This window comes from Canis aureus, chromosome 2 (assembly GCF_053574225.1).
Source record: "Canis aureus isolate CA01 chromosome 2, VMU_Caureus_v.1.0, whole genome shotgun sequence".
NCBI classification, from domain to species: Eukaryota; Metazoa; Chordata; class Mammalia; order Carnivora; family Canidae; genus Canis; species Canis aureus.
Genome location: NC_135612.1, coordinates 40,295,428 through 40,318,662, shown reverse-complemented (window position 1 = coordinate 40,318,662; position 23,235 = coordinate 40,295,428). Strand labels below are relative to the sequence as shown.

Genomic DNA, 23,235 nt, shown 5'->3' with positions numbered 1-23,235 from the left:
AAGCTGTACCTGGTGGACGATTTTCTGATATATTTGGTAAGTGTGCCTTAGTAACTGAAAATGGAAATGAGCAGAGGAAATACCCACTTCTCTATTAGAAAACTCCAAGGTTGAGAGATTGGCTGGACCAGCCCATGATTGCAGAGTGAGGGCAGTGGGCAGTGGTGGGACAGCCCACGCTCATGGGTATGGTGGGGTATTGTGGGTAGCCACAGAAGATGTCTAGTTCTAGCAATCTTGATGGTGCCTTGTCCCAGGGAGTGGTCTGCTGGGACAAAGGGGTTCAGAAGGGCCCATCAGGGGCAGGGGGTAAGGGAAGTGTGTTCGTTGGTCAAGGTCCCAGCAGAAATTCACCCTAGATGGTTAGCATGAAGAGATTTGTACAAATAGCGTTTACTAAGGTAAAATTTATGTAAAATGACATTCATCCTTTCTAGATATACCATTTAATGAGTTTTCCCAAATGTTTAAAGTTGTATAACCACCACCAGAAACATAGTATAGAACATTTATATTGCCCCAAAGAGTTCCCTCATGCTCCTCTGCATCCACTCTCCTTCTTTTACCTCTGGTTTCTGGCTACCACTAGCAGATGTTCTATTTTTAGAGTTTTGCCTTGCTGGAAGACCACATAAATGATGTCATAGAGTATGTAGGCTTTTGTATCCAGCTTCTTTCACCTGGCATAATGTTTTTGAGATCTATTCATGTTGCTGCATATGTCAGTAGTTTGTTCCCCAAGTTTTAGTCAGTGGATAGCATCCCATTGTATGGACATAACTTTGCTTACCAATTCACTTGTTGAAGGACATTCTAATTGTTTCTACTTTTGGTGATTATGAGTAACATGGCTATAAATATTCACATACAGGTCTTTGTGCATATGTATGTTTTCATTTCTTGTGTATAAATATCTAGGAGTGGAAATTCTGGCTCATAAGGTAAGTGTATGTTTAGCTTTCTAAGAAACTGGCCAATTTTTTTCCCCAAAGCTGTTGTACATTTTGTATTCTTGTCAGTACTGTATGAGAGTTCCATTTCTTCCTCATGCTTGTCAGCACTTAGTATTGTCAGTATTTTGAATTTTAGGCATTCTAGCAGGTGTGTAGTAGTATTTCATGAGGTTTTAATTCACATTTCCCTAGTGACTAATGATGTGGAGTATCCTTTCACGTGCTTATTTGCCATCCACATCTTTGGTGAAATATCTGTTCAAATATTTTGCCAATTTTTGAGTTGCTTATCTTCTTATTGAATTAAAAAATTCTTTACATAATTTAAATACTACAAGTCCTTTGTCAGATATATACTCTGCAAATATTTTTTCCCAGTTTGTACCTTGTCTCTTCATTTTTCTAAGTGTCTTTTAAAGAACAAAAGTCTCACAATTTTTATGAAGCCCCATTTATCAATCTTTTTTCTTTTGTACTTGGTGCTTTTTGTGTTGTAGCCAATAAATCTATGCCTGATGCAACTTCACACAGGTATTTCCCTGTCTTTCCTTCTCAAAGCTTCATAGTTTTAGCTCTTACATTTAGGTCTACAATCCATTTGAAGTTAATTCTAAAATATAGTGTGAGGTGAGGGATGATATTAATTCCAAATGGATATCCAATTGTTATGACACCATTTGCTGAAAAGAATGAAGAGTCCTTTTTTATTGTAGAATAAAATACTTGCAGAAAAGCACATATAAGTGTATAGTTCAATGAATTTTCACAAACTGAACAGACTTGCATTATCAACCCTTAAATCAGGAAACAGACCATTTCTAGCTCCCCATAAGCCCCTTCTGATTCCCTTCCAGTCACTATGCACTAGTCCCATCCTATACTTAATAACCACTACCTGGGGCAGCCCGGGTGGCTCAGCGGTTTAGCGCTGCCTTCAAACGGGGGTGTGATCCTGAAGTCCTGGGATCAAGTCCTGCGTCGGGCTCCCTGCATGGAGCCTGCTTCTCCCTCTGCCTGTGTCTCTGCCTCTCTCTCTCTCTCTGTGTCTCTCATGAATAAATAAATAAAATCTTAAAAAAAAATAACCACTATCCTAACTTCCAACAGCTAAGATTAGTTTGCCTGTTTTTAAACTTTGTATAAATGTATTTATATACAACATCTTGTTTTAATCTATATTCTTTCACTCAACATTGTGTTTGGGTTTTTATAAGGAGAGTTTTTTTTTTTAAGATTTATTTATTTATTTTGAAAGAGAGAGAGCACAAGGAGAGGGGCAGAGGGAGAGAAGAAAAAGAATCTCAAGCAGACTTCCTGCTCAGTGGGGAGTCCAACATAGGGCTCAATCACTCCACCCATGCAACCATGACCTGAGGCAAAATCAAGAGTCAGAGGCTTCACCAACTGAGCCACCCAGGCACCTCTACTCAACATTATATTTATAAGAATCATACATGTTGTTGCCTACCATTATACATCACTGACTCTCACTGCTGTGCTGTATTCCACTGAATGACTGTATCACAATTTATTTATCCATTCTTTTGTTAATATTCATGTGTGTAGTGTCCATGTTGGGGCTTTTATGAAGAATGAACATACATTTTAATTAAGTGTATTTCTAGGAATGGAACTCCTGGGGTATATGTTTTGTGTAGTTCAATTTTATCAAACACACCAAAGACTCTTCCAAGTCTTTACACCCCTCTAGCAGTGTAGGAGAGTTCTAGTTGCTTCACATCCTCCATAGCACTTGGATTTTCCACCGTTTTTATTTTATTTTACTCTAGTGAGTATGCAGTGATATCACTTTGCAGTTTTTCATCTGCAATTTCCTGATGACTAACGAAGTTAAACTCCTTTCTCTGTGTTTATGAAACACATGAAAGAGAATATTTTGATATGTTCTTTTGTAAAGTGTCTATTCAAGTGTTGTGTTTATTTTTACATTAGGTCATATCTTTTTCTTATTGGTGTGGAGGGGTTAAGTATGTATTCTGTATACAAGTCCTTTGTGAGAATTCTATTTTGCTGATAGCTATTTCCAATATCTCACTCCATGTGTATTTTTTGAAGAATTTTTCTGCCTGAAGGCACTATTTCAAGTGGGTTCTTGGGCACCTGGGGCTAGTGACAGCAGGGAGCTGTTCCTGCTCTGAGGATGAAGTTCAAGGGGATGAAATTGTATTACTTGAGCCCAGGGAGGGCTGGATCTGGGGAGGTGGGGCAGCTCAGCTGGAGTTATGGTCATGAGGGCCACACTACTGCCAGGTGCAGGCCTGCAGCAAGGATGAGTAGGAAATCTCCCTCTCCTCTCACCTTCCTTTCTCCTGATAGGGCTTCCATTAGGTGAACCCAGAAATCAAAAAGGAAACCCAAAAGGTGTCATCCTCAGGAGTCAGCCTCTGGATCACAGAGGAAGACAGAGAAGGAAGAGGCATGATCAGGGCCAGGGGGTGCCGTGGAGATTAACCAGCAAAGAGAAGGTACGAGAGACTGCCCAAAGACTGTATCTCTCAGGTTAAGACACTATGCAGTGTGTATGTCCCCAGGGAGCCTCAAAAGAATCCACAAAATGTGCTCCTTGAGAAAGCCAGCATTTGGAGGATTGCCATGTGGGAATCTGGCAGCAGAACTAGTTAGGTGAAAAAGAAAAAAGATTTTTTGCTCCCTTCCTAGATTAATCTTCTACTTCCTTTGCCCCAAGCCTAGAGGAGCCAGGAAAGGGAGAGGAAGGGAGAGAGAAAACTCCTGAAAGGACACCCGATGACCCTCCCTACTGCCTGGCTGGGCCAGAGCAGAGCTGGGCTTGGATGTGAGATTCAAATTTTGATTGAGACTGGACTGACTGAATACCTGAAAGCGAGTCATCTTTATAGAAACAAGACTTATTCCTACCATTAAAAATGCCTGGAAAGCTGAGGTGGGTTGGCTCACTAAGATGTCAAAAGAACTTGCCTGAAGGACAGGGTGGAAGAAAGATCAAGCCACTTCCTGTTTGTTCCTCACTGGTTCAGACTGTTCAACAGAATACTTTGGGTTTTTTTTTTAAAGATTATTTATTTATTTATTTATTTATTTATTTATTTATTTATGAGAGACACACAGAGAGAGGCAGAGACAAAGGCAGAGAGAGAAGCAGACTCCCTGTTGAAGTCTGATGCTGAACTCAATCCCAGACTCAGGGATCATGACCTGAGCCAAAGGCAGATGCTCAACCACTGAGCCACCTAGGTGCCCCAACAGGACAGTTTTATTTATTTATTTATTTATTTATTTATTTATTTATTTATTTAGGCTGGTTATGGTATACTTTATTGATGGTACATGACAAGGTAGGGCTTCCCAAGCCTCTCCCCTTCCTCGGGGTCTGGGATGTAAATTGGAGGTCAGGAGATTCTCAGTGTGCTGGGGGATTAAGTTGGGGCAGGGACTTCCCAGCAGCTGAGGGCCTCTCTCTTCCTTTTGTTCTTGCTGGGGCTGGTGGTCCAGGAGGCTCTTACTCCTTGGAGGCCATGTGGACCATGAGGTCTACCCTCCGGTTGCTGTAGCCGAATTCATTGTCACACTAGCTTGACATGAGCTTGACACATGAGCTTGACAAAGTGGTCATTGAGGGCAATGCCAGCCCTGGCGTCGAAGGTGGAGGAGTAAGTGTCACTGTTGAAGTCAGAGGAGACAACCTGGTTCTCAGTGTAGTCCAGGATGCCCTTGAGGGGGCCCTCCAATGCCTGCTTTACCTATTCTTGATGTCGTCCTATTTGGCAGCTTTCTCCAGGCAGCAGGTCAGATCCACAACTGACATGTTGGGGGTGGGGACATGGAAGGCCATGCCAGTGAGCTTCTGGTTCAGCTCAGGGATGACCTTGCCCACAGCCTTGGTGGCGCCCGTGGAAACAGGGATGATGTTCTGGGCAGCCCCTTGGCTGCCATGCCATAGCTTCCCAGAGGGACCATCCATGGTCTTCTGGGTGGCAGTGATGGCATGGATGGTGGTCATGAGGCCTTCCACAATGCCGAAGTGGTCATGGATGACTTTGGCCAGAGGAGCCAAGCAGTTGGTGGTGGAGGAGGCGTTGCTGACAATCTTGAGGGAGTTGTCATACTTCTCGTGGTTCACGCCCATCACAAACATGGGGGCATCAGCAGAAGGAGCAGAAATGATGACCCTCTTGGCCCTGCCCTTCAAGTGAGCCCCAGCCTTCTCCATGGTGGTGAAGACCCCAGTGGACTCCACAACATACTCAGCACCAGCATCACCCCATTTGATGTTGGTGGGATCTTGCTCCTGGAAGATGGAGATGGACTTCCCATTGATGACAAGTTTCCCGTTCTCAGCCTTGACTGCCGTGGAATTTGCGGTGGGTAGCATCATACTGGAACATGTACACCATGTAGTTGAGGTCAATGAAGGGGTCATTGATGGCGACAATATCTACTTTGCCAGAGTTAAGAGCAGCCCTGGTGACCAGGTGCCCAATATGACCAAATCCATTCACTCCAACCTTCACCATCAGTGTCTTGGGGACGCTGCTGGCACTACACCAGAAGATGTAGCTATCTGTCGAACGGGGAGGAGCAGCGAGCCAGGACAGTTTTTTTTTTTTTAATTTTTATTTATTTATGATAGTCACAGAGAGAGAGAGAGAGAGAGAGGCAGAGACACAGGCTGAGGGAGAAGCAGGCTCCATGCACCGGGAGCCCGACGTGGGATTCGATCCCGGGTCTTCAGGATCGCGCCCTGGGCCAAAGGCAGGCGCCAAACCGCTCCGCCACCCAGGGATCCCAGGACAGTTTTAAATAGCTTAAATCTGTCTGTCTTTTGCGACAGGCTTGAGGCCACCTACTTTTCATGCGTTGTCTTCTTAACATTCACAATCACCCTGTGGGTCAATACTAGTACAATCTCTGCTTTATAGATGTGAAAATTGAGTCATAGGGTTAGAAGGCCATAATTACCTGGTTTCAAGTCCAGCAAATCTGATTCCAGGATCCAAGCTAAATCTTTTTAAAATAAGACTATACTTTTAGAGCAGTTTTAAGTTTGAAGAAATTTTGAGAGGAAGGTACAGAGAGTTGCCCTACATCCCTGCCTCCCACATGTACAGCCTTCCCCCACTATCACTGTATCACAGTAATATACTTGTTACAATTGGTGAATCTACACTGACACCTCATTAAATTCCATAATTTATGTTAGGGTTCACTCTTGGTGTTCTACATTCTATGGATTTGACAATCGTATAATGACAAGTATTTACCATTATAGAATCATACAGCTATTTTTACTGCTCTAAAATTCCTTTGTGCTCTGCTCATTCATCCTTCCCTCTACTTTCAACCCCTGGCAACCACTGATCTTTTTACTATCTCCATAGTTTTGCCTTTTCCAGAGTGTCATATAGTTGAAGTTATACAGTATGTAGCCTTTTCAGATTGACTTTTTTCACTCAGTAACAAGAATTTAAGTTTCCTTCATGTCTTTTCATGGCTTCATAATTCTTTTCTATTTAGTGCTAAGTAATATACTTAGCATGTCTGGATGTATCATAGTTTCTTTATCCACTCACCTCCTAAAGGACATCTTGATTGTTTCCAAGCTTTGTCAGTTACAAATGAAGCTGCCATAGATATCTTATGTTTAGGGTATTTGTATGGACATAAGTTTTCAATTCATTTGGGTAAATTAATACCAAGGAGCACAATTGATGAATTGTATGGTTAAGAATATATTTAGTTTTGACTGGGTGGTTCAGTGGTTGGGCATCTGGGTTCGACTCGGGTCATGATCCCGGAATCTGGGATCAGGTCCTGCATCGGGCTTCTTGCAGGGAACTTGCTTCTCCCTCTGCCTGTCTCTGCCTCTTTCTCTGTGTCTCTCATAAATAAATAAATAAATAAAATCCTTAAAAAAAAAAAAAAAGAACATATTTAGTTTTGTAAGCAGCATCCAACTACCAAGCTGCCTTCCAAAGTGGCTGTACTATTTTCCATTCCCACAATGAATGAGAGTTCCACATCCTCACCAGCATTTGATGTTGTCAGTATTCCCAACTTTGGCCATCTAATAGGTGTGTAGTAATATCTCATTGTTGTTTTAATTTGCATTTCCCTGATGCTATATGATGTAAGCACATTTTCATGTGCTTATGTGCTTTTTTACCATCTGTATATTTTCTTTGGTGAGGTGTCTGTTAAGTCTTTAGCCCAGTTTTTAATTGACTTGTTTGTTTTCTTATTGTTGAGTTTGAAAAAATCTTTGTATATTTTAGATAATAGTTCTTTATCAGATATATCTTTGCAAATGTTTTCTCTCAGTCTATGACTTGTCTTCTCATTTTCTTGACATTATCTTTCACAAAGCAGTTCTTAAGGTTCATTAAGTTCAGCTCATCAATTGTTTATTTCATGGATTGTCTTTGGTGTTGTATCTACAAAGACATCACCATACCCAAGGTCATCTAGGTTTTCTCCTATAGTATATTCTAGCAGTTTTATAGTTTTACATTTTACATCTATGCCTATGATCCATTTTAAGTTTATTATTGTGAAGGTTATAAAGTATGTGTCTAGATTTATTTTTCTGCACATGGTTGTAGTTGTTCCAGTGCCATTTGTAGAAAAGATGGTCTTTGCTCCATTGTATTGCCTTTGTTCCTTTGTCAAAGATCAGTTGAATATATTTATGTGGGTATATGTCTGGGGTTTTTATCTTTAATATCTTTATTATTATTTTATTATATTTTACTTTTATATTATATTTATATTATAATTATATTATTTTTATTATTTGTTATTATCTTCTATATTCTCTAATCTATTATCATATTGATCTAGTTGTCTATTCTTTTGCTATACCACGTATCTTGATAACTGAAGCTTTATATTGTTTTTAAGTCAGGTAGTGTCAGTCCCCCAGCTTTGTTCTTCTCTTAGCTATTCCGAGTCTTTTCCTTCTCCATATAAACTCTAGAATCAATGTCAATGTCCACAAAATAACTTGCTAGGATTTTTATTGGAATTGCAGTGAATCTAGAGACGAAGTTGGGAACAACTGAAATCGTGACAATATTGAGTCTTCCTGTCCATGAACATGGAATATCTCTCCATTTATTTAGTAGTTCCTTAATTCAATTCATCTGAGTGTTTTAGTTTTCTTCATATAGATTTATACTTTTGTTAGATTTATACTAACTACGTCATTTGGGGGGAGTGCTAATATAAGTGGTACTGTGTTTTTAATTTCAAATTTCACTTGTTCATTGCTGGCATATAGGAAAGTAATTGGCTTTTATATATAACCCTGTACCTTGCAATCTTGCCATAATTGCTTATTAGTCTCAGGAGGTTTTTAAAAATATTCATATGTTTAATTTTAATAACTTTTCTAGTGAAGACAGCATTGTGCTTTAGGCAAGAATGAAAACCTCAAAATAATCACCATAAAGCTTCTCTATGGGAGAATAAACTAGTATGGTCCATAGATAAAAGATGAAATCCACAATGTTGGGATTATAAATGTTTAGAGCAGCCAAGACTAGAAGACAAACCCAAATTACCATCAGAAGAGTGAAATATGATCTAGTCCAAAAGGTATCTTTAAAGTTTTGACACAACTCTCAGTCTAAGCTGTGAAGACTGATCTTCAGTTCAGTCCAGCCAGCAGAAATTGACCACGCAATTTTCCACTGTATTTATTGTACAGAGTATGTATATTCCATAAGGTTCCCTTAGTGCTTGCTACTCTGTTGTACTTTTTGTCCAAGCAATTTGAGGGCATGCAAGTTCCACAAAATTGTCAATAAGAACACACTATGCTCTTTCTTCATCATAATTAAGACATGTCATCACCAGTCTTTGTACTGAAGTCTAAAAGAACATTCCAAGTATCTTTTGATATTGATCATTTATGATGCTCCAACAAAAATGTATTCCATAAGTCTAAGAATTTAAATCTTCTTTAAGCACTGAATTACAGTAGACAATGGCCACTTCTACATCTAATCCGTTTTGTTTTGGATTCTTTGCAAAATTAAAAGCAAACTGGTAAAAATTATTAAATCATCCTGGTTCTTTCCATTTTTGTTCCATCTCGGGTATCTGGGCCTTCAGTTTTTCAATGTCACACCATCCATGAACTCCTGTTTGGGAAACTTGTACTGTGTAGCTGCTCTGAACTTCCACACAACTAACACTAATGCTGGTTGGATTGAGTGCCAGGTCATCACAGAGCTGTAGTATACCATCTTTTCCTATTTTATTTTCATCTTTAGGATCTTTGTATCTATTGTATAGTTGTTCTAACTTCTTCCTGTTCAATGATCCTTTTACACTCTCTCACATATAAAGTTCAGGATTTTGGAAGAAAAATGTGTGTTACAATAACCAGCTTCCAGTCATTTTGAAAAAGAAAACTTACTGCTGTTTTTTCACTAGATTGTATGAAGATCATAAACTGACAAATTTTATCCTTCTGCAATGATTTCAATTTGCTCATGTTGGTGTCTTCCAGGCCTCTCTCCTCCTCCTCTATCTTTACAATGAATCAGTTTGAGGAGTTTTTTTTTTTGTTGATTCTTTCAGATTTTCTACATATATGATCATGCCATCTGTGAACAAAGATAATTTTATTTCTTCCTTCCAATCTGTACACCTTTATTTCCTTTTTTTCTCTTATTTAATTATTTTAACTTCTAATACAATGTTGAAAAAGAGTGGTGAGTGGTGATATTCTTGCTTTATTCCTGATCTTAGTGGGAATGTTTTGAGTTCCTCATGATTAAATATAATGTTAGCTGTAGGGTTTTTGTAGATATTCTTTATCAAGTGAAGGAAATTCCCGTCTGTTCCTTATTTACTGAGTTTTTATCATGAATGAGTGTCAGATTTTATCAAATGCTTTTTTTGCACCTATTGTTCTGATCATGTGATTTTCCTTTTTAGCCTCTTGATGTGGTAGATTACATTGATCAATTTTCAAATGTTGAAGCAGCCTTCCATACCTGAGATAAATTCCACTTGATCATGGTATATAATTTTTAAAATATGTTGTTGAATTAAACTTGTGAATATTTTATTGAGGGAATTTTGCATCTTTGTTAATGAGAGATATTGATCTGTAGTTTTCTTATAATATGCCTTGTCTGGTTTTAGTATTACGGTAATACTGGCCTCATAATAAGTTAAGAAGTATTCCCTTTGCTTGTATCCTCTCAAAAATATTGTAGGGAATTGCCATCATTTCTTCCTTAAACGTTTGGTAGAATTCACTAAGGAACCCACCTGTTTGAAAGGTTATTAATTTCATTTATTTAATTGATATAGGCCTCTGTGGACTATTTCTTCTGGTGTGACGTTTGGTAGATTGTGTCTTTTAAGGATTGCTCCATTTCACCCAGGTTATCAAATTTTTTATAGTATTCCTTTATTATCCTTCTAATGTGCACAGAATCTGCAGTGATGCTCTTTCTTTCATTTCTAATATTAGTAATTTGTATCCTCTCTTTTAGAAAAAAGAGAAAAGAGAGTTGGTCTGGCTAGAAGCTTATTAATTATTGATCTTTTCAAATAACCAACTTTTGGTTTTGTTGAGTTTTTTCCTATTGATTTCATGTTTTCAATTTCATTGATTTCTGCTCTAATCATTATTATTTCTTTTCTTATGCTTTCTTTGTTTTTAATTTGCTCTTCTCTTTCTAGTATCCTAAGATGAAAGCTTAGATTATTGATTATGAATCATCCTTCTTTTCCAACATGTGCACCCAATGCTATAAATTTCCTTCTAAGCACTGCTTTCACTGCATCCCACAAATTCTTTTATGTTTTCATGTTCATTTAGTTAAGTATTTTTAAATTTCTTCTGCTTTGACTCATGTGTTATTTAGAAATGTGCTGTTTGATCTCCATATATTTTAGGATTTTCCAGTTGCTTTCTGTTATGGATTTCTAGTTTAATTCCACAGTGGTCTGAGATCAGATGTTGTGATTCTATTCTTCCAAATTTGTTAAGGTGTGTACGATGGTCCAGAATTTGGTCTGTCTTGGTAAATATTCCATTTGAGGTTGAGAAGAATGTACATTCTCTGATGTTTGATGTTGTTTATAGATGTCAATTATATCCAGTTGATGGTAGGTGTTGAGTTTGGTTGTGTCCTTACCGATTTTCTGTTTGATGGATCTGTACATTTATAATAGGTGAGTATTAAAGTCTCCAATTATGATAATGGATTCAACCATTTATTGTTGCAATTCTATTAGTTGTTAGCTCACATAGTTTGATACTCTGTTGTTAGGCACATACATGTTAAGAATTATTATGTCTTTTTGGAGACTTGATTCCTTTACTGTTATTATTTGTCCCTCATGACTTTCAATAATTTCAAGTCTGTTCTGTCTGAAACTAATGTAACTACTCTTGATTAGGGTTAGCATCGTATATTCTTCTCTCCACTTATTTTTAATACATATGTGCCTTTAAAGGGGGTTTCTTGTAGACAACATATTATTGGATCTTATGTTTTATTTATTTTAATTCCAGTATAGATAACATACTGTGTTATATTAGTTTCAGGTGTACAATATAGTGATTCAACAACTGCATACATCACCCAGTGTTTGTCATGATGAGTGAACTCCTTAATCCTCATCACCTACTTAGCCCATCTTCCCACCCATCTCCCCTCTGCTAACCATCAATTTGTTCTCAATCGTTAAGAGTGACTAGGGTATGCTGGAGTTGGATGTTTCTCTTCTTCTGCTTGGGAAGCTAGAGCTCACTGGAGTTGGATATGTACCTTCCCAAGTCAGTTACAGGGTCGAAGCCAGAAAGGCAGTCAACAGGTAAACTAGAGGTGCAAAGGAGCAGCATACATGATATGGGTGATATTAGTGGAGGACAAGAAGCAGAGGAGGCTTATGTTGCCCTCCTACCCATTACAGGGTAGCATTTACTACCCTGAATCTCTAAACACAGGCTGACTTTCACTGTCCTTAGAATGTGGTTGTGTGATGGTACAGAGGATTTCCATTTCAATTTCCATTGTCCTGGCTCTGACAAAGCTGTCCATTTAATGGCTATATTACCTAGATTACCTCCTAGAGAGTCACATTGCTTCCTTCACTCATGTAGACCAGCACTCCACTAAATAGGCAAGTTTTCTTTCACCCAAGCTGCCATATGCTTAGGCGACACCTATTTCAAACATGTATCATCTGGTTTTGAACTCAGCCTAGAACCTAGTCCCAACCAACCTTGCTTGCTCATGCAGTCAGGTCACCTCTGGGCATTCCAAGTCTTCCAGAGTATCTTCACCAAAACTCCTGCTGGACACTACACTCTGGCTCTTCCCAATCTTTGCCCCAGTAGCGCCTGGCACACACACAGACCCCTCTAAAGGTATCTAAAGTTATGTATGTATGTATGTATTTGTTTATTTTATTTATGAGAGATCCAGAGAGAGAGAGGCAGAGACACAGGCAGAGGGAGAAGCAGGCCCCATGCAGTGAGCCCAATGTGGGACTCGATCCCAGGTCTCCAGGATCATGCCCTGGGCTGAAGGCAAGCACTAAACCACTGAGCCACCTGGGCTGCCCCACAGACCCCTTTAGATGTGGGCTTGTATTGGGGTGTGACTGTGCACCCTGCATTGACCCATGCCTCTCCTCTGGTAATAAAGATGTGACACTTAGTAAAGAACTATGCTGAAGTAACAATGTGCTACTATAGTGACACAACCATGCATTCACTAGAGAAACAGGATCCCCATGCTCTTTCTGTTTTCCATCTGAGTACTCATGCTTCTCAGATGTGGCTGAGAACTGAAGCCTAGAGTTTCTGGAGCCCACCTTTCCCTCTGTTTTGAGAATTGGGATAATATTTGCTCTGCTACCAGGGTCCATCTCTTTTTGCCAGGATTCTCCTCAAGGATCAAGGACAAAGCATTATTTATAACTTCAAAAGGTTCTCAGAAAAGCAGAGCAAAACCACAATGAAGCATCACTTCATACACACGAAGATGGCTATAATTTTTTAAAAGGAAAATAAGTGTTGGCAAGGTTGTGGAGAAGTTGGAATGCTTGTACACTGCTGGGAGGAATGTAAACTGATGCAGCCACTGTGGAAAACAATTTGACAGTTCCTCATAAAGTTAAACACAGAGTTACCATATGACCCAGCAATTCCACTCCGAGGTATAGACCCAAAAGAATTGAAAACAGGTATTCAAACATGTGTATGCACACTCATGTTCATAGCAGCATTAATCATAATAGTCAAAAGCAAGAAATAACACAAATGTGCATCAATGAATGAGTGAACAAACTGTGGTATGTACATTTGATGGAATGTTATTCAGCCATAAAAAGGGAAGAAGCATAGATATACACTACAGTGTGGATAAACTTTGAAAACATTATGCTGAATGAAAGCTGAATGTCAAACAAAAGGTCACATATCCCATCCATAGATTGATTCCATTTATATAAAATGTTCAAAATAAGTAAATCCATAGAGACAAGAGAGCAGATGGATGGTTACCAAGGCCTGGGAGGATGGAGACATGGAGAATGTGAGCAATTGTTTAATAGGTATAGGGCTCTCTTTTTGGGTGATGAACATATTTTGAAACTAGATAGAGGTAATGGTTGCATAACATTGTAAATGTACTAAACACCACTGAATTTCTCCTAAATCTTTAAAATTTCAAGAGTGAGGTTGAATCTGGACACCTAAGGTCATTTGGAATCACTAGGTGTTCTTTTGTTATCTTTCCTCTCCTGAGCTACTAACTGAGTGCTCAATTAGACTCTTCCATTGCTGTCTTTCCAATGGGTCCTTATTTATCAATCTCAGGATGCTGTGGAGGGAGGTCACTGCAGCTCTATTTCAAATTCTATGGTCTCTATAGGAGCAGTCATTTCCAGTTCATCTTGCAGATACAGAGGACAGAACTGAAGTGGCTTGCCGAAGGCCACTTGTCAAGGTAACAGTGAGGTTGGATGTCAGCTTGCCCAGCCCTGCTAACTTGCTATCACCACTCTGCTTTGTTCCCAGCATCTATATTGGGGAAGAGCAGAGGACATGCAACAGTCCAAGAAAGCCACACTCCTACCCAGCAGGGAGACTGAGCTGAATGTAGCCAATGAGAACTGAGAGGTAACACTACTTCAAGAAGAATTCTTGGCTTCTTGATACCATCCGGTTTGCCCAGACACTCCTAGCCCACTTTCCCCACTCTACTACCATCCTTTTCTGAAAACTGTTTTCCTTTGCTTTCAAATGAATGGCTGCCTCAGGTACTGTGGTCCCGCTCCTGTCAGAGGTGGGCAGCTGACCCTGGCTGGGACAACTCATCACTTTCCTGAGGAGGTTGGAACTGGAACTTAGACCTTTCTAGGATCTGGACCCTAACATGTAAAATTCATAAGCTAGTTGAAGGTGTGCTACCCTAAGGTAGTAGCTGGAGGAAGAGGCAAAGGAAAGATGGGGACAGAATTTTCTCACTTCCTTACAGTGTCCATGTGTGGACTGAGACCCAGCTCCTTCTTCCCTTGGATTCTGAGAAGTGCCCCAGTTTTCTGCTATGGCAGGTCCTGCACATTACCACCTTCACAACACACCCAACTCCTATCCTATAAGCTAGAGGATGGAAAACTCATGTCCAAATTTCCCAGACTCCCTTGTAGTAAAGGTTTCACATGTGATCAAAGTTACACCAGGCCCACATGCCTGCAAGACACATGGAAGTTGGTAATGAACACCCCAGAGTGGTGACCACACTCAGGGGGATCAGACTTTCTACAGGTAGAGTGGACCCCAGGGGCTTAGCTTTCTTGAGCAGCTGATGTGGAGAGTCTATTGCACCAACCCTAAGCAGTGGCAGATACAGAAGTAGCAGCAAGGTTTTCAGAAGACGAGTCCTGTGGTCTAGTCAGGCATCTCTTCTGGCTATAGGATCTAAGCTTGGGTACTTGACCTGCCTGGAAATTCTATCCACCATATAATATGCTGTCATAAATTCCTTTCTCTTAAACGAACTTGTGGATTTGGTGGTCTGTAGCTTATAAAGAATGCATTTATACATATCAACAATCATAGATTCCTCTTGATAGTTTGACCAGAGTGGCTGTCACCTGCAAGCAAAATAGTTAATTAATACAATAGCCAAATTCATTATCCAAATTGTCTATCAAAAAAAAAAAAAAAAGAAAAAGAAAAAGAAACTTTGAAAGAGGTTGAAAAAAACTCCTTTATCCAAAAACTAGGTGTCTCCATTTTCAGGCAGCTCTGACCGTATTCTCTAAGTTAAGACATCTGAATTTCATAGAATGGGAAATGTGTGTGATACAAGCTAATTGATTTGTGGGGAACCCTGGATAGTTGCAACTTTACCTGATAAAAGTTTTAAAATTAAAAGTATTTAAAATAAAGATACTCATCTTTATTGGGTCATTAGCTCTAATGTTCTCCTTGAGTTCTGAAGGTATGAGGCCCAGAGAGTTGCTCAAGAACACACAGAAAGTATCAGGATTGGAATGAGAAGTCATATCACTTGACACTGGTCTCATCTCTCCTCCAAAGCATAGTATCTCTGGAAGCTACGATTTTAGAGCTTGTGACTTAGCCAGAAACAACAGAAGAAAAGAGAACAGAGCCTTATCACGTATTTTTTATGACCATGCTAGCAGAATTCAAAGTCAGAAGAATGGATCTGTGAAAGATGTATTTGACCAAATCCTTGTTTGTTATTCCTTTTCTGAAAGGAGTGATCAGTTCATAGGGGAGAGTGGGTTCATGCCCATTCTTTCCTCTTATCCATCGCCAGCCTTGCCCACACCAGATGAGCTGTGCCTCGATTTTTCGTGCAGCCCTTCACACAGATTGGACTAATGTGTCTAAAAGTTTCATGAAATTTCTGCTGAAAGAAATGTTGTTTCTTTCCTAAAGACACTCCAACAGAGGCTTTTGTTTTGTTTTTTAAACAAAGCATGGTAATAGTCCGTAGCAACTATCATAAATAGAGATTTGTCATGGCAAGGAAAGGTGCTGCTAAAATAGCTTAAATCATGATTGGCCTTCCCATAGTGCCTCTGAGAAATGGTGCACATACACAGGGGAGAAGCCTGACTCTGGACCCCTGCCTGATGTTTACAAGAACTGAAGTGTACACGAGGTCAGCAACCAGCCCAAAAGAGTGGCCATTCCTGGTACAAATGCTGCTGAAAATTCACTCAGAGGAGGAGCAAAACTCTTCATCAGAGCGGGAGAAAAAAGAGAGAAACAATGACTTTGTCATGAGCAAATCACTAAAAAATGAAAAGGGCTGCTTATTACCTAATGTGTCTTCTGGAGATAGATGGTATTTCATGGAGTCAACCAAACAGGAAATGAATCAGTGTTTGAAATAACAGTAGCTACTCAAGATTTTTCTTAATTCTCTCCAGACTTGAAAACAGTAACAATATCAGCATCCAGGAGATGTAAGTTCTCTGTCATGTATTGAGGAATAACATCAAATTCAACAGCCTTTAAAGGTCTTGGAATTGAGTGTTTTTGAAACAGTGGATCTTACACTTTAATGGAAACCTGAACCATCTATTTATCTTTGCCAAAAAGACCCAAGGTGGCAGAAACTAAGAGTTTTGCTTTGAATGTTCTTTTTCAAATGCATGTTGGTAGCATTGTCTGATTATTTTTTACTAAAGTAGGAATGGGAAGCTATATTGTCTACTTTGACTTCTTCCCTTCAATGGATGGAGGTCCTTTCCCTATAGTATTGGACCTTATCTCCAAGCCATGAGGCTGGACAGGTGACCATGTGTCCACCATTGGCAGGAGGAGAAGCTCCAAGGGAAAAAGCCACCATGCAGGCTGCCAGCAAAGGATCCTAATGATCTCTGATAATATGCATGCTCTTTCTAAGGACAGATTGAGCCTGAGGTGCAATCAGGTAGAAGAAACATACAATAACAACAGAATTTATTGCCCAAAGAACAAAAGAATAGAAGGCAGAACCAAAGGGGTAGAGACATAGAATTATGAGAAAAGATGAGAGGCAGGGGAAATCTTTCATTATGGAAATGTATCTCGAGGTCTGGAAACACTCTCTAGAAAGGCCAGCACAGAAGCCATGGAACAGAAAAGCTCACAGACCACACTTTGTTTCTCAAATCATACTTGTATTGAACCAATTTAAAACATACAGAGAGAAGCCAGGAGAAGAGATGGGAGAGGCTGACACACTCAGGATAGGAGCAAATGGCATTTGCGTGTCTGACTCTCTGCCACATCAGCCTTCTTTGCTGATGGTGTGGTTAAGGTAGGCAAAAGGGCTCAGCAGATGGCTCTCTCATCTATCAGAGAGATGCTGGATAAATGTGCTGGGCTGTGTGCCACCTAAAACTCACTGATAACCACTGAACAGCCTACACTGCATGTTTCAGGTAACCAGGGCATGCATGGCTGTATCAGTTTGCTAGGGCAGCCATAACAAAATGCCAGACTGTGTAGCTTAAACAACAGAAATGTATATTCTCATGGTTCTGGAGACTGGACACCCAAGGCCAAGGTGTCAGCTCAGTTTGTTACTACTGAAGAATATAAGGGAAGGATTTATCCTGAGCCAGAATCATAATGCTATTGTTTAAAAAAAATCAGAAAACAAGAAATAACTCTTAGAGATTACAAATATAATGCAAACATTAAAAACTCAACATAAAGCCTAAAAGAGCAAGTGAAGGAACAGTCCAAGAAGAATAAAAGACAAAGGTATAAAAAAATAGGAAAAAGAAAAAAGACACAAATGAAGCATGTAGTTGATGCAAAAGTGGCCATAAATCTCCATCCTTCCTTGTCTTAGTTCAGGTTGTTATAAAAAAAAAAATGGCACAGGCTTGGTGACTTAAACAACAAATATTTATCTCTACAGTTCTAGAGACTGGGAAGTCCAAGACCAATGCGCTAGCAGACTTGATGTCTGGTGAGAGCCCTTCCCCTGGTTTACAGATAGCCATCTTCTCACTGTATTTTCCCATGGCAGAGAGAGCAAAATCGAGATTGCTCATGTCTCTTTTTACAAGAGCCCTAATCCCATCATGGGAGCTCCACCCTTATGACTTAATCATCTCCCAAGGGCCCCATTTCTAAACACCATCACATTGGTATTATGGTTTCAACATATGAATTTTTAGGAGAACCTGCCCATCGTGACATGACTTTGTATTTCTCACTTAGAAAAAGTAGAGCCCATTTTTCCTCCCCCTTGCAGCTGGGTTGAACTTGTAATTTGCTTTATCCAATAGAATGTGATAGAAGTGATGTACCAATTCTGAGTCAAGGCCTTGAGACCTTGTACATGCCTGCTTGCTTTATTGGAATTCTCCCCAACTGCCATGTGACCAGACCTAGACTAGTCTGCTGGAAGATGAGAGCATGTGGAGGGAGATGAACTATCCTAGCTGACATCATCTTATACCAGCCAATTACTAGCAAGTCCAACCTTCATGACCCCTGATGCATGAAGCAGCCCAGCCAAGACTTGGAAGGCTGGCCAGGTCAACCCAAACCAAAGTACTGACCCCTAGATCTTCAGCTCAATAAGTAGTTGTTTTGGCCACTAAACTGGGGGAGGAGGTAGTTTGCTATACAGCAACATCTAACTGATATAGAGCATTAGTCAAAGAAGATTAAAATCTCAATAACTAAAGTGTCAAGAAGCAAGAACAAAGGAGAAAAAGAGAAGGAAATTGCCATAGGCATAGTACAACAAAATTTCCCAGGCCTAACAGATGAGTTTCTATATTAAAAGAGTCCACCAAATTTCCACTCTAATGTGTGTGGGGAATAATCCTACACTAAGGAAATCTTTGTGAAATCTCAGAATACTAGGAGAAAGGAGAAGTTCCTATAGACTTTCAGAAGTGAAAAAATAGTCTTATAAAAAGACTTTGGAATAAAAATGGCATTGGACTTCTCATAGGCAACCCAGAAAGCTAGAAGACCATGAAGAAAAGGCCTTTAAAATTTGGAGAGAAAAAAAATTTGGAGAGAAAAAAATTTGGAGAGAATGATTTCCTTCTGCTAATAAGTCTATACTCAAAGTGTGGATATATAATAAACACTCAAGGTCCCAAAAATGTGCTGCCATGCTTCCTTTCTCAGGAAGCTATTGGAGGATGTGCCTCATCAAAATGAATAGGTAATATACTTACGCTTACATATGGGTCAAGTGTACTTGGGTTATTTACACCTACCTCAGAGAATTAAAAAGACGTCCACACAAAAACTTGCCCATGAATTTCATAACATTATTCATAATAGCCAGAAAGTATAAACAATCTGAATACCATCAACAGATAAATGGATAAACAAAATGTGATATATCCATGCACTGGAATATTATTCAGTCATAAAAAGGAATTAAGCACTGATACATGTTATAACATGGAGAAACCTCAAAGACATTATGTTAAGGAAGCCAGACACAAAAGGCCATGTGTTGTATGATTCTGTTGATATGAAATGTCTAGAATAAGCAAATGAATAGAGACAGAAAGTATATTAGTAGTTTCTAGGACCTGAGGGGAGGGAGGAATGGGTGAGTGCTGATGAAGATGAGGTTTCTTTTTGAAGTGATATAAATGTTCTGGAGTTAGATAGTGGCACAATTCTGTGAATTTAATAAAACCACTCAATTGTACGCTTAATAGGTGTGAAATTTTGGGGGATATGAATTATATTTCAATTAAAATTGCATACATTCATTGAGAGAGTTGAATTCTGCAGATTCAGAAGATAAGAGCCCCAACATTAAGAGACAGTCAAAGGGAATACCAAGCATAATATTAAAGTCCTAGGACAACACCATGCATCAGTGGAAGTAACAATGCCAGATTAGAACAGCAGATAAGGGACTCTGAAAAAGATTCAAAAATGAAGCTGGTGTTGTATAAGTTCTTCATATATTTTGGATATTAACCCCTTATTGTGTATATCATTTGCAAATATCTTCTCTATTTTTAAAAAGATTTTATTTAGTTAGTTGAGAGGTAGAAAGCACGAGAGGCAGGGGGTGGACAAAAAGAGAAGGAGAAGCAGACTGAGCATGGAGCCTGACACGGAGCTTAATCCCAGGACTCTGAGATCATGACCTGAGCTGAAGGTAGACACCTAACCAACTGAGCCACTCAGGTGCCCTGCAAATATCTTCTCCTATTCAGAAAACAATATGGAAATTCCCTAAGAAGTAAAAAATAGAAATATTATATGATCCAATAATTCCATTATTATTTTCTACAAAGAAAACAAAAACACTGATTCAGAAAGATATGTGTACCCCTGTGTTTATTGCAGCATTATTTACAGTAGCCAAGATATGGAAATAACCTGTGTCCATCGATAGACAAAAGTAAAAGATACACGCACACACAGAGGAAAGGAAGATGTACACATACCCACACACTGGAATATTACACAGCCATAAAAAGGATGGTATTGTGCTATTTGAGACAACTTGGATGGACCTACAAGGTATTATGCTAAGTGAAATAAATCAGTTGAGAAAAACAAATACTAAATGATTTCATTCATAAGTGGAATCTAATCCCCCAAAATCCAAATGAACAAACAAATTAATAAAAAGCAGAATCAGGCCTATAAATACAGAGAAAAAACTGATGGTTGTTGAGCAGGGATGAGGGGCATGGACTATGTAAAATGGGTGAGGGGGATAGAGATACAGGCTCCCAGTTACAGAATGAATAAGTCGTGGGAATAAAAGGCACAGCATAAGGAATGTAGGTCAATGTTACTGTAATAATATTGTATCAGGACAGATGTAGCTACTTGTGGCGAACCAAGAGGAAACTATAAAGTTGTGAAAGTGGCACCTGGGTGGCTCAGTTGGTTAAGCATCTACCTTCTGCTCAGGTCATAATATCAGGGTCCTGGGATGGAGCCCTGCGTCGGGCTCCCTGCTAAGTGAGGAGTTTGCTTTTCCTTCTCCCTCTGCCACTCCTGACATGCTCATGTCCTCTCTCTCTCCCTCTCTCTCAATTAAATAAAATCTTTAAATGTATGGAATCATTGTGTTGTGTACCTGAAGCCAATGTAACTGTGTCAACTATAGTCAACTTTTTTTAAAAGCTGAAAAAAAAATGAAGCTGGTGTTGATGAGTTTGAACATATTCAAAAGAATTTTATAATCGGTTTGGTGATAAAACAGTAATTAGCATATAGGAGACAAATGGAAACTTTTTTGAAATTTAAAACCAGACAAGAGGAAAACCTGAGCAAAATAACAATAACAGAGATGTAACTATAATAGATGTAACACCATATGACTCAGCTGTGAATAGCAGTTGCATGCTCATAATGTAAACATAAATAGATACATACTTAAAAACTGATATAACAATATTGTCAGGAGGGGAAGCACATGTGTATTTGTAGACAGGAAAGGGGAAGGGATTATCAGGAGATAATATCTAAAATTGAAAACTCAAGAAACAGAAGTATAGACACGTTATATAGAAATATGGAAATAGATGCCAGGAAAAAAACTCAGCTAAAATAATTTTTAAAAATTTGCTTCAAAAGAGTCTTTTCCTGCCTCATCCATTAAACTTCTAATTTTTACATGAAAATGGACAGTTCTTCCCATTGGGCAAAAGCCATGCTTTTTTCCTGTTAGAAATGCAGAGGAAGGGTTTGGAAGAATTAATAGTGATATACTTACTAGTGAATTGGTTCTGCCTTTCTTTTATCTGTCTGTCTTTCTGCCTATCTCTTTAGATATCCTTCCAAGAAAGCCATACTGTGTTGACCACACCATCGTTGAAAGTGGAAAAATGAAAGAGAAATGCTTGTAAACATTTTGAGTTATTTTGCATCATTTTGAAATAATTGGTGTCAGAATTTTGAGCTTTTGTCATTCAAAGTATAATAAAAATCGAAAAAATAAAAGAAGAAATGGCCTAGTATTTAACAGTAATTCCTTCCTCCATTTTTTTTTTTTAATAACAGAACCCTGATTTTTTGTTGTTTTGTTTAAGTCTTCCTGCTCCTCTGTGTAGCCTTAGCCTCAGAGATTGACTCTAATCCAGTCACTGGATAATTCTAGTCACTGGCATAGGAAGAGGCTTGTGACCCAATTCAGACTGATGAGATATTAGAAAAGTCTCCCAGGAGGGACTGTGTGGTGAATTTCTTAGTTCATAAAATAAGACACAAGGATAAGATGATTCCCTCTTCTACTATGAACGCCGCAAGAATGTGATACCTGGGCAGCTAGCTGACCTGTGGAGGTCTGCAGACAGAGAAGGTGGAAAAAAGATAGGGCCTTGATGGCAAGGTGGAGCCAACTCTTGAACTTTCTTTGGGACTTCTATGAGCCCATCAGTCTCCTTACCTCTTAAGTTGTCTTGTATTGAGAGTTGTATTACTTCCAGCTAAAGGCATCCTACGAAGACCCCTATCTAAACATACAGTATATTTTCAGAATAGCCAGGAGGATGAAGAGAAAGTCCTAAAGAGCTTCCGGAAGGGAAAAAGCCCTCAAAGGAATGGGAATCAGACAAGCAGCAGACTGGTAGCCCCACTGGGTACTGGAACGCCAAGGAACAGAGCCTGCATATCTTGAAGAGGAATGGCTTCAATTGAAAAAAAGTTCAGCCAAAGTAACCATTCAGTGTGAGGACATGTTAAAGAAACTTTTAGACTCCTGTGACTTCAAAAAGTTTACGTCCCATGCATTTTTTCTTAGGAAATAACCAAAGAGAATATACCAACAAAATAAGGGAATGAATCAACAAATGGAAAAACAGATACTCCAGGAAACAATAGTTCCAAAGCCAGAATAGCAGTCGGGAGAAGCACCAGGTCTGCAACTAAACAGCAAGGCTTCACCCTAGAGTAGGAGATCAGAGGCTTGGGAGGGAGGACCCATGAAAAAAATGGACTTCGTGGGGTAACACATGCTCCCAGTACAGGAAGTTATGACAAGGAAAGCATGCAAGGTGGAAGCAGAAAGGCATCGAGGTACTCCATGAAAAATAAATAGATGCAGAGTCACAATCTACATATGAAGCATAAGACTTGGGTGGGATTCAAGAATTAGAAAGAAATAGATTCTAAACAATATAGAATGATAGGAAGCTGGGAACCAGGAGGCATGTGTTGAATAAAATGGATGCTTCTTCTTTCCAAAAGAAAAACAAACTGAATCTAAAAGATTTGATGCAAATATGAAACAAACAAAAATAAATCATGACTTTGAGCAATTGGCAA

General features: G+C 39.2%; 1 long non-coding RNA gene and 2 pseudogenes across 1 annotated transcript; 1 reads left to right on the top strand and 2 right to left on the bottom strand.

Annotated features, from left to right (window-relative positions):
* Nucleotides 1-4,368: 4,368 nt before the first annotated feature.
* LOC144290529 (glyceraldehyde-3-phosphate dehydrogenase pseudogene) lies at nt 4,369-5,467 on the bottom strand (annotated as a pseudogene).
* Nucleotides 5,468-8,693: 3,226 nt separating this feature from the next.
* LOC144289853 (DCN1-like protein 1 pseudogene) lies at nt 8,694-9,450 on the bottom strand (annotated as a pseudogene).
* A 3,294-nt stretch (nt 9,451-12,744) lies between these two features.
* LOC144290525 (uncharacterized) lies at nt 12,745-21,857 on the top strand. The gene is made up of 3 exons (XR_013358132.1): nt 12,745-13,169; nt 14,005-14,106; nt 21,742-21,857. It is a non-coding gene; the product is annotated as an uncharacterized LOC144290525 (long non-coding RNA).
* Nucleotides 21,858-23,235: the final 1,378 nt, after the last annotated feature.